The 13985-nt window shown below is 36.3% G+C and overlaps 1 long non-coding RNA gene across 3 annotated transcripts in view; it reads left to right on the top strand.

Moving 5' to 3' along the window:
• The window catches only part of LOC149919533 (uncharacterized), a 36084-nt gene extending 24412 nt beyond the window's left edge, over positions 1 to 11672 (top strand). The window contains exons 2-4 of one of the 3 annotated variants that reach the window (XR_016463640.1): positions 7180 to 7289; positions 10464 to 10871; positions 11264 to 11672. This is a non-coding gene — a long non-coding RNA (uncharacterized LOC149919533). The other 2 variants (XR_016463641.1, XR_016463639.1) reach the window with 2 other exon arrangements.
• The last annotated feature ends 2313 nt before the right edge of the window (positions 11673 to 13985 follow it).

Raw genomic sequence — 13985 nt, 5'->3', positions numbered from 1 at the left:
AAGAGGAAATAAGCAAGAATTGTGTAAAGCAGGGATAGTCACCACCAGGATCCAGTAGCGGTCCCATTGCATGCCATTTCAAAGGTCTGAAGCAAAAGTGCAGGGGGAGAGCAGCAAGCAGCATAGCTGGCCTTGGGCAGCAAGCAGGTAGCAGAAAGAAGTTGCAGAGCCAGTTTGGGAGGAAGCAGCAGGACTCAGGTAGCAGGCCCAGGAGAGTCCATCAGCATGCAGGAATTCCGTAGTGAGGGATCTAATGGCAGACACCTTTCTTCTTCTTCTTCAGCGTGCTGGTAGAGTGCAGAGCAAGTCCAGGAGGGAGAGAGGCAGGTCGTGAGGCTTTTAATGTCAGAAACCACTTCTTCATGAGGAATGTGTTGCCAGAAAACCTAACCTCATGGTTGTAGGTCCCCTTTTTATCCTCCTTCTTCCAGTGTGGCATTCCTGGGTGCTTGGGTAAGAGCCATGTGCAGCACCTCCTGAGATGGCCATCTTCCTCGAGATAAGCCCACACACAAGATTGCTTCCTGGCCATTAATCTGTGGCTTATCTCTCTCTCTTGTCCCTGGCCTTGTCCATCTGTGTCCCTCAGACAAAGTATTTCTCAACCCTTGCCCAGGACTTGCTTGAACTTGTCCATCCTTGTCCCCAGCAAGCTTTGAGACAATGATGTAAAAGAATAATTTCTTACAAGGGCCCGCCCTTCAGGCAGTGCTCCACACAAGTCCCCATTGGTGGCAGCTCTCCCAGCCCTCCTGCCCCGCTACAGTGTCCTTCCCTCGAATTGCAGCTTGGGCCCAGGGTACCCCTGTGGGAGCTCTTAATTGGCTGCGGCCCTTTCAGGCCTCAATCCTATGCTGCATCATGGTCTCCTCTATGGCGGCACATGGGGATCTGCTATGCATGGTGCCTGTGGGTTGCAGGGGGACATCCTGCTCCACCAGGGGCCTATCCTGGGCTGCAGGGAGCCTCTGCTCTGTGCCTGGAGCTCTTCCTACCCTCTTCCAGCACTGACCTTGGTGGCTGCACAACTGTTTTTCTCACATTTTTTACCTTCTCTCTCCCAGCTGCTGAAGTGCAGCAGTTATTCCTTCTCTTAAATCTGCTCTTCCAGAGCACATCCAGCATCACTCATGGCTCAGCTCTCACAGTGGTGGGACCCTTTGGAGTAGCTGGAGCTGGCTCTGATCTATCATAGCATGGCTGCTGCCCTCAGAGACCATCCCTTAAGTCCCTTTTCTACCAGAACCTTGCCACATAAGCCCAATAAATCATTTGCTATCAGTTTATTCTAGTGTTTGAATCCAACTTAATTAACTTCCTCATTACTTTTAGCAGAGATGATGGTTTATCACGAATAGCAAGTAGGAAGTAGTTTTCTTGTTGTCTAAAGACTGTCCTGTTTTTCTAAGCTTTTGTTTTTCAACAATTCCCTTGGCACATATAATTAACTGCATGGAACTATATAGGACAAGGATTTATGCATGGATGCAGTCCCAGCAACGACCCATGTGTATCCATCACCGCAGCTTAGCTAGTTTTCTCTCAGCTGTCCCTTCATCATCAGTCTCTCAAGCTGCCTGCCTCACTCTCTTACTCTCCATTGCCTCTCTGTTGCTTCTATTTCATTCTTTTATCTCTTTCTGTCATCCTCTCTTGTTCTGTGTCTTTCTCTCTTTTCTAATGTTTCTTAAATCTCGTGTTCAAATTTGATGAAGTGTTTTATATGTGAAGTAGTTTTGATCTGGGAAATTTTATTTTTTTCCCCAATAAACCTTCTGTGTGTGAGCAGATCACTTGTGTAGTCTTCCTTGAGGGATTTGATTTCAAAGGAGAGCTGAGGTAATTTTTAGTTTCAAAGTTTTACTATACATTTGCTTTTTTACTTTAGTGCAGTTGAGATCTATTTTCTTTTTCATGCGCTATTGAAAAGTTGATTATGTGGTTGTTTATTTTTTTTAAGTGCTAGAAATTTTTAAGTGCATTAGAAATTTGGATGATTTGCTTTAATGTGTTTAGACTCCAGTAGTTAAATATAGTTGCCAAGATTCATTTTGTTGTAAGTTTTAGTTTTGAGAAAAAGCATTTCACTTATTTAAAAAGTCTTTTCAGCTTGGAGATTTCTGTACTTGCTTCATCATAAGCTGAATATCAAGATATTTGTAGAATATGCCATATGTTATTTTTACTTTAATATATCTGAGAAAGTTGAAATACAAGAAAAGAAAGTTGAGCAAGAACTGCTCTCACTTTTGTCTCTAGGTAGTGAACATATTTTAACAGAATTTGTGGAACCTACTGATTTCATCACTTAAGAGATGCTCCAATTCCTGTGAAATGAGTTCAAAGTATGTACTAAATTGTGAAATGCAGTGCTTTATATCCATTTAGAATTGCTGATGTGTATTCCATACACAACTATTGCAACTACTGTTGCTGTCTGTTGTTGTGAATTTGGGCACTAGAGGAATACTTCTGGTGTCAGCACTGTGTTCTTGAAAGAAGTAATTAATATAGAACACATTATTATAAGTTGTGAGTCTTTTAGGAAATGAGAAAGAGGAGGTTGGTTTCTGAATACCAGATGTTTGCTTGACTTCTAAAATTTCTTTGATACTATAAAAACATGCTACACTCTTCTTCATTATGGGAAATACCATTGCACGTAATTGGAATTGTTGGGTCACACTTATAGAGTAATGCACCTGGTTTTGAGCCTTCCAATACAGGGAAAATACTGATAAACTGAGGAATGTTCCTTCCTATTATGAGATGGATGAATGTGAATGTTTAAATATAAAGTTTCCTCTGAATCCTTTTTGTTCCCATTCTCTTCTTGTATGTCCAGGTACACTTCTTTTTCTCTCAAACTTATGTACATTATATATCCTGGTAGCAGGTTTTACTTGCGGAACATGAGAGATCAGTAGCAGGAGTAAGAGTTTATTTGAATAGACCTTAGCTGTTAGATATTAAATGTTACATCTATCAAAAAGTGATAACGAGCCTTGATAGAACAATAGAGAAGGATTACTGAGCTGCTAACAATTTACAGGTTATCAGTAGTTAGAAATCTTTTCATGTGTGATCTTTCTTTGTATAAATTAAATTACTGGCTGATGTCTTTATTATTTTTATGTATAAATTTATAAATGAATAGCTGTTGAGTCAAGACAAAAAGAAGGACTCATACTGTATGAATAGCAAATTTAACATGGCTATTGGAAAGGAGAGACTTCAAAATAACTCTATAATATACCTCAAAACATTACTTCATTTTTTTCCCTTAAACCTTACTTTACTTTTTGTTATTTTTTTACTTCTCTGAGAATTACTGTTTTCACATATACAAGATTTCAATCGTTTTTATAATCCTCTGATATTTTTTGCCTTCTACTTAACTTGTAATACATCAAGTAACACAGTGTGACTTCTAATGTTAGATAAGATGAGCAAGTCTTCAAAGGGACTACAAGAAGGTGTTGTGGGGGTGTGCTTTTACAGATATATTGAAAGCCTTTTTCTTTCTTTTTTTAATATATCCATTTACATAGATGATATCTTCAAAACAACTTGCCTAGCTGACATCTGTATATATTATGAAAATATTTTTGATTTCACACCTTCCCTTCATTCAGTTACCTATTTAAACTGTTTATCAGAAGTGCAGTCAGGATGTTCCTGATATTCCTATGCTGTGTATACTGGGGAAAGTATGTACCTCTGAAGTGACCAGATTTTAGAAATTACATGGGAAAGCTAGATGCAGGTTGATAAAAGTAATATCAAGTAGCATTGCTGTCATATATGAGTAATTTCCATAGACAAGAAAAAGGTGTCAAAAGTCATAGTGTCTTGGGTTAGCAGAGACTTTACACATCATCATGATCTAACCCCCCTTCTCTGGGCCAGTTTCCAGCTGCAAGATCAGGCATCAGATCAGGGTGCCTAGGGTCCCACCTAAGCTGGCATTGAACACCTCCAGGGATGAAAAATCCTCTTTGAGCAGCCTGTTCTGGCACCTCACCACCCTCTCAGTGAATAATTTCCCCCTGACATCTTCTTTAAATCTCTCCTCCTTCAGTTTAAAACCATTCCCACTTGTCCAAGGATAAATCAAGCCTGACCAACCAGATTGCTCTCTGTAAAGTAATGATCTGGTTTATTTGTGAAATAAGTGCTAGCTGATAGGGGAGTTTCCTGTATTGTTATAAATGGTGCCAGTGGGAACTTCATATTCTGATTGATTTTGATTTTACCTAGCCCAATGGTATGGTATCTATAGCTAAGTACTAGCCCAATGATAGTACCTTACTGTTGAATGAAGAAAAACAATCATTGCTTGTTCAATATTATTTAGCGTATCCACTAAAGTCCTACATTGCAAGTTTGCTAAAACCACAGCACAGGTTTTGAGTTAAGCTGATTGGACAAAAACAAACTCTTGTTCATGGGGTAATCAGAATGTGGCAAAATGATAATGAAAAAGGAATGAATTTCCATTCTACTACAACAACATACATCAGATAATATTATGAAGTCTGTGTCAGTTTTTAAGAGGAAATAAGTGGGTCTAGAGTCTTGCAGTTAAATTAGTAATATCTACTCTAAAAGCAGATGTTGAGATTTAATAACAGGAGGTCTTTACCTGGATCAGTTTTTATTCTGGCTAGCATTCCTTGAATAAATTTATGAACATCAGCATTGCTGTAAAAAAAACAAAAACAAACATAAAAAAACTGTGTAAAATGTAAATTTCCATTGATTAGCAAATAGTTTAGTCTTAATGACAGTTAATGAGATAGTTTAATCAGTTATTTATTCACTGGAACAGGCTCTCTAGGGAAAAGGTTATAGTTCCAGGTCTGCTAGAGTCCAAGAGGAATTTGGACAATGCTCTTAGGCACAGGATGGTCCTGTGTGGAGCCAGGAGTTGGACTCGATGATCCTTGTGGATCCCTTCCAGCTTGGGGTATTCTATGACTAGAATGTGTGGACCAAAGGAGAGCAATGACATGACAGAACCAATTACTTTAAAGATATATAACAATCTGTATTTTATGCATACTTGTAAGAGTTTCTGAATCCAAGTTCTCCCTCATTTCTCTCCTTATGTGCACAATGGTTAATCATAAGGTTTTCAAAGCTTTCACAGTACCAATAAGCATGTATTTTTATACACAGGAATGTAAATTCACATGATAGTGAATAATGAATGACTGTATTTTCTGCGCAGTTTGTTGTACTCTCTGTAATGTCAGTCATTATTCTATCTGACAAGGATAGGATTTTCAGATTGATGTTTAAAATTAATGAGGCATTTCTTCTGTCAGTAAAGAAGCTAATAAAGAACATTTTCCCCTATGAATCATGTAAATTAGTTTATATAAATTAACTTAATTTTCAGGGTTTTGTGAATTTCTTTTTTCTGCAATTCATTCTAACATTTAGAGGTTGAGAGAGCTGCGGTGACTGGAATATTAAACTTGAAAAAAGTTTTTTAAGTGGGGAAGTGCCATTCTTGAAGGAGGAAAAATGAAGAGTTTAAAGAAATGCACCAGTTTTTGATGTAGAAGAACAAACTTAAGGTTACAGAAATTAGTTAAATAGAATAATTTAGTCATTCAGTTATCTCCACAATTGAGTCCGGTTTTGAATATTAACTTTTTTTAAAAATATATATTATTCTTTAAAGAAATTACGAGTATATTGAGAAGCAAATGCAGTTTGTAGGTAATATAAGATTGTACTTCAAAACCACGGTGCATTGGCCAGTCATATTTTTCTCTTCTTCATGTGTATATGTTGACAGAGGCATTTGTATCATCATTACAGAGTTCGGAGAATCATATACAGGATCAAAACAACTGAGGTAAACAACAGATTCCCAAATACTATATACTTGAAACTTGGTCTTCACCTTGCATGGTAACTGCTTCAATTGTAGCTCTTGTTTAACAGATCACAATGGAAGTGGAGAAGAACAGGAGACAGAAAAGCCTTAAGTTCAGTGGGTTCAGAGTAGTGTGTACCTTTTCATTATTTGCAGAAAAACATTTACCAACTTGAGGCTTATTATGATAACATTTTGAAACAAAAAGGGGAATGAATTCAAATTCTATCTCTAAAGGTGAATGTTGGAACTGAAATATACATTATGATATCCTAGGAAGATGCTTGTATGTAGAGAAGCACTAGAATATTGCAACTTGATGAAGCCTTTATATTTAAATATGATGCTTTAATGCAAAGAGATCTCAGTTTTCTTATTTTTTCTTTCAGTTTCTTTTCTATTTTCTCTAAACATAACTATACTTGCACTTGGGAAAATTTACTTTCAGCTCTTCTTGTTTTCATGTGGTGACCCTCTTAAATGACAATCTTTCATGTTGTCCCAGTTTCTTGATTTCAGTGCAGCATGTCGTTTACACAACATTAACCTATGTGCAATCTTTGGTATTTTGGGGAGATCAAGTTCAATACATGTCAGAAGTAGTCACTGTTTTTGAGCACAGCATCTTCTCTCTTAACCTACAAAACTATTTCCAAGGAATAAAACAAGATCAGTCTGGCCCTACTGCAAGTCAGCCTGCTCTTATCCATATGCACATAGTGGGTTAATTAACTTGGATGCTGTATGATGTTAGGTACAACTTGAGGTGTCTGGCCAGCAGCTGGCTTAAGGCAATAGCCTGCCTGATAGGTATGTATATATTTAACGCTAAAATATGCTTATGCTTGCAGTTTTTACAAAAATATTTGCTTAAACATAGTTCATTTCTTGTAAAATATGTCATTCACTTTGCACACGCATGTATACGTGCACACATTTCAGCTGATAAAACAATCTAAATTGTCAGCTCTATTTTGACCTGGATGTTAAGGTTTTGTATTCAATGATTTATGAAATAATATTAGTGATAAGAACTTAAAGGGTGAACAATTTAGCCAGTATTTGCACTTGCAATGCTAGTCTGTAAGATAAACTAGTCTTATGCAAAGGCAAATAATCTGAATTTTAACATGCAGAAATTCCATCAGAGATGTGTAGAGTGACTAACACTTGGATGAATGTTTTGTGTGAGTAACTCAGTCCTGCTAGTGATAAAGCAATCTAAATTACTTTAGTTCTTGTCGTCTTCTGTCAGTGTCTAGAAATACTGACATGTTTTTTTTTTACAGTTTATTGGGAAGGAACTGGAATAATTAATACCAGAAGAATCATAGGATATGTTTCTAGAAGACTCTGCATCAGCAAAGTATATTATCTGTGAAGAAATGGTTTCTCTCAGGTATGGATTTTCATTTTAATGGTCCACTCTAAATAGCCTTGAGCATTCTAATCCTCTGAGCTGATTTTTAAAGAATTGGCATTCAAAAAAGAATTACATGCTTAACTCCCATCAGGTATCTGGCTGAATTTCTCCTCAAACACGTAAACTTTAGGGAGAGTAACGTTATAAAAATCCTGTAGGTTTTTAGCTTCTTCTAGGTTTTCCTCTAAATTACTTGCGGATGTTGAATCCATACACTCCACATATGATCTTTTTTTCCTTCACGTTAACTTTTCCTTAAAGCTACCATTCATTTCTAATTATTACTTTGTACAGCTGCCAGCTATACAAGCTTAAATGCAGAATAATTCCTCTAACTGTTGCCTATTAAACTTCCACTGAATTTAGATGATCCTGTCATTGAAATGACATCTGGGCTACTACATTCTTATATAATTCTGCCAACGATTTAAAGCAATGAAGTGAATAGAGAATACTTTTCTGTTAGACATTTGCTATTTATCAATCTTCTTCTACATGTGTAATTTTACAAATACCACCTTTGAAAACTTATTACACCAATCATAGAAAAGAGTAAAGGTGTTACAGTGCTCTCACTAACTTAAACATACAACGGGAAATAGAATTTCACTGGTAGAAGAAAGTAGAATTTATGATGGTAATACTGCTACATGTTTCTAAACTTCCTAGTAATATGCCAAATTAGTAAAACATAAAATTAACAGAAGGCACTTTCTACCTTTATTTTGAGGATCATCTTTCCCTCCAATCTTGGTTTTTCTTTCTTTTAATATTCTCCTCTTGCCATATCAAATTCAAATTATGATCTGTTTGAGAGAGAGGACTGTCTCCTCCAGATTGGATAACCTTTCCATTTACAATCTTAAGTATGATTAGTACTTAAGAAGTATGATTTAGTATACTGCATTAAAAATTCAACTGCAGTAAACTATTTAATATGCTACAGAAATTAAAATACTCAGGAGCACTGCTCTCACTTCATAGAGTAGCAGACAAATAACTTCCAGAAATCTAGATCAATATTAAGTTATTCAAGTAGTACTTTTGAATTTCCAAAGCAATTGGTGCCAAAAAGAATTTGTCCTTCTGTATAAAAGGGTACTACAAACTGGATTACATTTCCAACAAAGTTATGATCTCAGCTACAATGCTGTTGTGAACTTCTATTGATTGCAGTAATTAACAAAATATAAGTGTCAGTCAGCCTCCAGTTTATAGCAGTGCAGGGAATAGCTCCTGCCATCTGCTGCACTTCAGGCTTGATTGAATTCAGTGTTTGAGGTTCTGGTCAACATGTTTCTCTAGCCTGTTCAAACTGCTCCAAAGTGCAGCTCTGCCCTACAATGTACTGATTCCCCGCATTGTGAAATGCAAACTGTGTAAAAGTGCCCCTGGTCCTATCTATACATATCCATAGTGGCTTCTCAGCCACTTTGTCTTTCATTTGTTAAGAAATGGCATTTAGGAAAATTTCTTCCATAGAATTCCTGCAGACCAAAACCTCCGTCTGACCTAAGATGGATTGCCATTTTTGTTTAACTTGAAGATGGTTGTGGTCTTTACTTCTTTCCAATAATAGGAAACTTTCCTTACTGTCACCTTTTAAAGGTGGTAGAAAGTGGACTTGCAGTTACATTGCCCAGCTCCTCAAACACCCTTGGATGCATACTATCTGATACCTTGGACATGAGCACATCCAAATAGATTAAATAGTATTGGATTCTTTGACATTTCTCTTAGCTCTTCTTTTGCTACTGCAGTACACACATTTTGTTTTGCTTTTATAGTTGTCTCTTATTACTTTTACTTCCAGCTGAAGTTTGGCTTTCCTAACTCCATGCCTAGATGTGTAGGCAATGTCTTTGTACTGCATCCACTTTCTATGTATTTCTGTTCTACATTTAAGCAAGAGCTCCGTTTATCCATGTTTTCCTTCCTGCACACTGGAAAGGACCATCTTTGTGCTCTAGAAGCCTGTATTTGAAAATCAACTAGCTCTCTTGTGCCATTTTGTCTTTTGAGGTACTTTCATGTGGGATGCTGCTAACCAGGGCCTTGAGAAGGCTAAAATTTGCTTTTCTAAAGTTCAGGTTTGTAATTCCACTGTCAGTCTTACTTCTCTTAAACTCTATGAGTTTCAGGGTCACTGCAGATCATATTCTAAAGAGGTTGTGATATGAAATACCCATAATAAGATTAACTGTTGTTGAGAGCTATAGCTGTAAAAGCATTACAGATAATGTAAATTAGCTTACTGGAGAAATATTTCTTAGAAAAATATTGAGAAAGATGACCTCCAGATGGCACAAAAAGGAAAGCTATAATAATTATCCCAGTCTACATATTATAGCAGGATAATGTATAGTAATTGTCCCAGTCCACCTATTATAGTAATTTTATGTATAATGCTCATTTTACTGAAATTTTATAAAACGAGCTAAATAAATAGAAACTGGAGTAAACAGTTTCTATTTGTTTCTATTTAAACAGGCAAAATGGTCTCTGCATCCAGAAGTAAGAAAGTAAGAAGTATTCAGATAAATTAATTAGTTTTAAGGATACTTAGATCATAAGCTTGTATTTTACAAAGACAAAGATATTGAAAATTTAATTTTAGTTGTGAAGTACAGGAAGGAGTGTCCAGAATTGTGTAGGTATTTTACATATAGAGATGATCCTGGCTTGGGCTACAGTGATGAAATATTCTTGTATAGTCTTTTTCTTTTTTTAATGACTCAATAATAGATGATTTGGCTTTCCCTTCATCTTCTTCCCAGCATATAACAGAAATAGTGTTTCCTGGTTTTATCTGCTTTCTTTATGAGAAATACATACTTTTTTTTTTTGAATCAGTTTTACTGTTATTTTAATGTGCATTCAAAATAACTCTCCTCACACTGTTACATGGTTTCCGTGATTTTTTTTTTCTTCTGTTGCTTTGCCTGCCCTACCAATTCAGTTTGTAAAATTTATACCTCCTGATTTGTACTCATTAACATTGCTACCCTTTTATCTCATTGCATGGTTTTAATTTGGCTTCACTTTAAACATATAATGTTTTTCCAATGCAGCATGATCACTACTTTGCACATTTTTAAAAATAAATCTTAAGGGATTTCAATGTATTTGGTTCTTTTTTTTTTCTTTCAGGTGGAGCTTTCTGAATTTGTAAAAGTGCTATTTCTTAAAGCATCAGGCCTTAAAGCACAGCGAGATGATTTTTTTAGACTGAGATTAAGTGACAATCACTTGTTTATGTAATGTCACAGATTTTTCACAGAATAGTGGGAGTTTCCCCAAGCCCCGTGAAAATAGAGGGGAGAGATCTCAGTGTTTTTTTTTTCTTCTTCCTGAGTATCATATGTGAGATACTGTGAACACTTCAGCTATAAAAATGTTAGATCATTTTATACATTGAAGAAGTTGCTGTGAGACATGTATCTGTAGAAAACCACTATCTTGGTTCTGTTACTCCCAGAATAGTTCACCAGTGCTGTAATGAATTCCTGCTCTCTGTAAAGAAAAGTCTGGGATGTAGAATGCTACCTCCAACAAAAAGTAAGTTTTGGGTCAGGGTATCTGTCTCTGTCAAGGAGTTCTGAGAATCTTATTTCAGAACTCAAAATAACATTAATTAAAGCATGCTAACAAAACAGTACTGCAGGTAACTTCAAAACGATCAGTAATGTATGAGCATTTTTAATGCACTACAGATACATTTTTAAGGTGTAATTCCTGGATTCTATCTGCTCTGTCAGCTATAAAGGACACCAGCAATTCTGACTTGCACTAATGTCGTAACAGCACTACAAAATAAAATGGGATATGTTGTGAGGGAATCAGCTGGCCAAACAGCTGATACCTGCTGAGTTGATGATATAGGTCAAGTCAAGTTTAAATTGACTCTAAGTGTTAGGCAGGCTAAAATTTTCTTCCCTGCCATATTTCAGATCCTGACTGCTCAGACCCTGTTTTGAGTCAAGCACAGATGTGGGTTGACAATTACTGTCTGCAGGAGGCCTATCATCAGGAGGAGAAGTATTATCTTCAATAGCTCCTGGTTATCCTTGGGTACATTGTCAGCATTGGGGTCAAACAGGCCTAAACCTGTTCTGAAATTTCCAAAGAATGTTCATTTTTTTAAGGAAAACAAAATATTTCTTATCGATCTTTTGGCCCAAATAGACACTTTCATTCTTAAACAGTGAGAAAATGTGCAGTTTGTCAAGATGATATATGTGGAATGCTATGAGAAAGTTTATATAATTTATACAAAGTATAAAAACTCAATTTTATGAAGTGCAAGGCATGTTTGAATACTCATCTCTTACCTTTAGAAATTTTAATATCCTTATTTTTGCTCTCAAACTTATAATCATAGAATCATTTGAATTGGAAGGAACATTCAAATGTCATCCGGTCCAACTCCCCTGCAATGAATGGGACAACCTACAGCTAGATCAGGTTGCTCAGAGCCCTGTCCAGCCTGACCTTGAATGTCTCCAAGGATGGGACATCTACCATCTCTCTGGGAAACCTGTGGCAGCGCTTCATTCCCCTTATCACAAAAAAAAAACCCCTCAGGCATATTGATTGCACTACGTAGCTTATTATCTGAAAACTTACTAGTATCCACTGTTGTATTAAAGAATATTAGTTCCAGTGCTAACCCTGAAGGACCCCACTCATCACTGATCCCCATTTGGACTTTGATAAATAGACCACCACTCTCTGGTTATGATCTTGCAACCTACTCCTTGTTTATCATAAGTCCACCCACCGAAACTAAATCTTTTCAATTTGAAAGGAAGGATGTTATGGGGGACATCCAGATAGATGTCATCAGTGTTTTTTCTGTTGTCCATTGATGCATCACAGAAGGCCACTAAGTTGGTCAGGCAATACCTGCCCTTGGTGAAGTTACTGTCAACGGTTTATGGGCTGCTTTGGCCCAGTTCCATGACTAGCGGGGCAGAGGGATTTTGCTAAATCCATGCCTCTGGAAAAAGGGAACAGAGGACCCCAAAATAATTAAAAACAGCAGCAACGATCTGAGGAGAAACAAACTAATTTACTAAATATAGTATCGGAATGCAAGATAACACACCATAATACAATATAATTAGAATTGAAGCTAATAAAATGAAATATAATGAGAGAGAGAATGTCTGAAAGGTGGATAGGCCTCACCACAACGCTGAGGTGAGATGCACAGTCCAGTTGAGCAGCAGGGAGACGGGAGGAGAGCCCACGAAAAGCAGGTGAAGAAGAGTAGCATCAGGTGACCTTGCCAGGAGTTATATCTCGAGACTCTCTGTGACCACAAAGTCTCCTGGGGAATGTAATTCTTCTCTTCCACGCAGGTACCCAGAACTTGAGCATTAACAGTTAAACTCCCAGTGCCCCACATGATGTTATGATGTGGAATACCGAAAACCAAAAATCACAAAACCATGACAGTTACACTGGTTGTCTTGTATTCCACCCCCCTCTTCCATGTGCCTTAGTATAGATTCCAGGAGGATCTGCTCCATGATCTTTCCTATCCCAGGTGTAAGGCTGACAGTTTCATAGTTCCCTACATCATCCTTTCTTCCCTTCTTAAAAATGAATGTGATATTGCTCAATTTCAAGGTTTAATCTTCAAAATCCTTTCTTATTACCCAAAAGATTACTGTTGCTGCTGGCTTATGTATTCCCTCAGTACCACATCTCAATGTAGTAAAAACTTTATCTTTCTCTTTTTGATGTTTACATGCCATTTTCAATGATTTCAGCAGTCAGAGAATCCAAACTTAACTAAAATTATACTGATTATACTCCCTACAAAAAATGATATGATATGAAACCATGTATGAAGTGCAGCTGATTTGAAGTTCTATTTAAATATATCTTTAACATGATCTTATTTCATAGCATGTTTTCTTTTTTTTTATCTATCTATCCAGTTACAATGTTTAGTATTGTGTTAACTGTTATATTAAAAATGTCTTTAACTCCTGTTTTATCCTGTTCAATTCTTTTTTTTTTTTTTTTTCTTCAGGGATTAACAGATTCAACTTAGATATTTTGATTTTTCTGTAAGGCATAAGAAAAATTCTTTATAGACAATCTGCTGTTTTTTTCCTTCCTTTCGAAGGAATGTGGGTTTTTTTGTAGTAATTACTTAGAGATCTATTTAACCACTACCAGGTAGCCTGATGTTAACACCTGTAGAGTGATAAAACACGAAGCTTTGTTTCCTTTCTAGCTAGTTATAGAATTGCTTTGGTTCTTTAAAAAGTTAACTTCAAAAATGGTTCTAAAGTAGAAATCTACCATGTATTTAAAATATGCATTCTGGTGAAATGAAAATATAAATATAAATATTTTTTTTAACATTGTTTCTTGATGCAAATATGCCTTAGGATTAAAAAAGTTCTGTTTGATTTGGTTAACATTTTCAAGAAAGCTTCAAAAGTTATCATCTTGCTTTATTTGTTTTACGGATAGATTAATAGATTAAAATACAAAATTTCCCCTCCCCCCCTCATTTTCTAGATGATGAAGTAGATTAAAAAATAAAAATAAAAAATGGCACATTTGCCTACATAGGAGAAAATTTTGATTTGGAGAATTTCTCACTGATGATTGCCACTTGTTGCTCACTACCAGTACCTTGATATTTTCTTT

This window comes from Phasianus colchicus, chromosome 1, assembly GCF_987193195.1.
Source record: "Phasianus colchicus chromosome 1, bPhaCol1.hap1.1, whole genome shotgun sequence".
NCBI classification, from domain to species: domain Eukaryota; kingdom Metazoa; phylum Chordata; class Aves; order Galliformes; family Phasianidae; genus Phasianus; species Phasianus colchicus.
The sequence above is the reverse complement of the archived record's forward strand: the minus strand, read 5'-3'. Positions and strand labels throughout refer to the sequence as shown.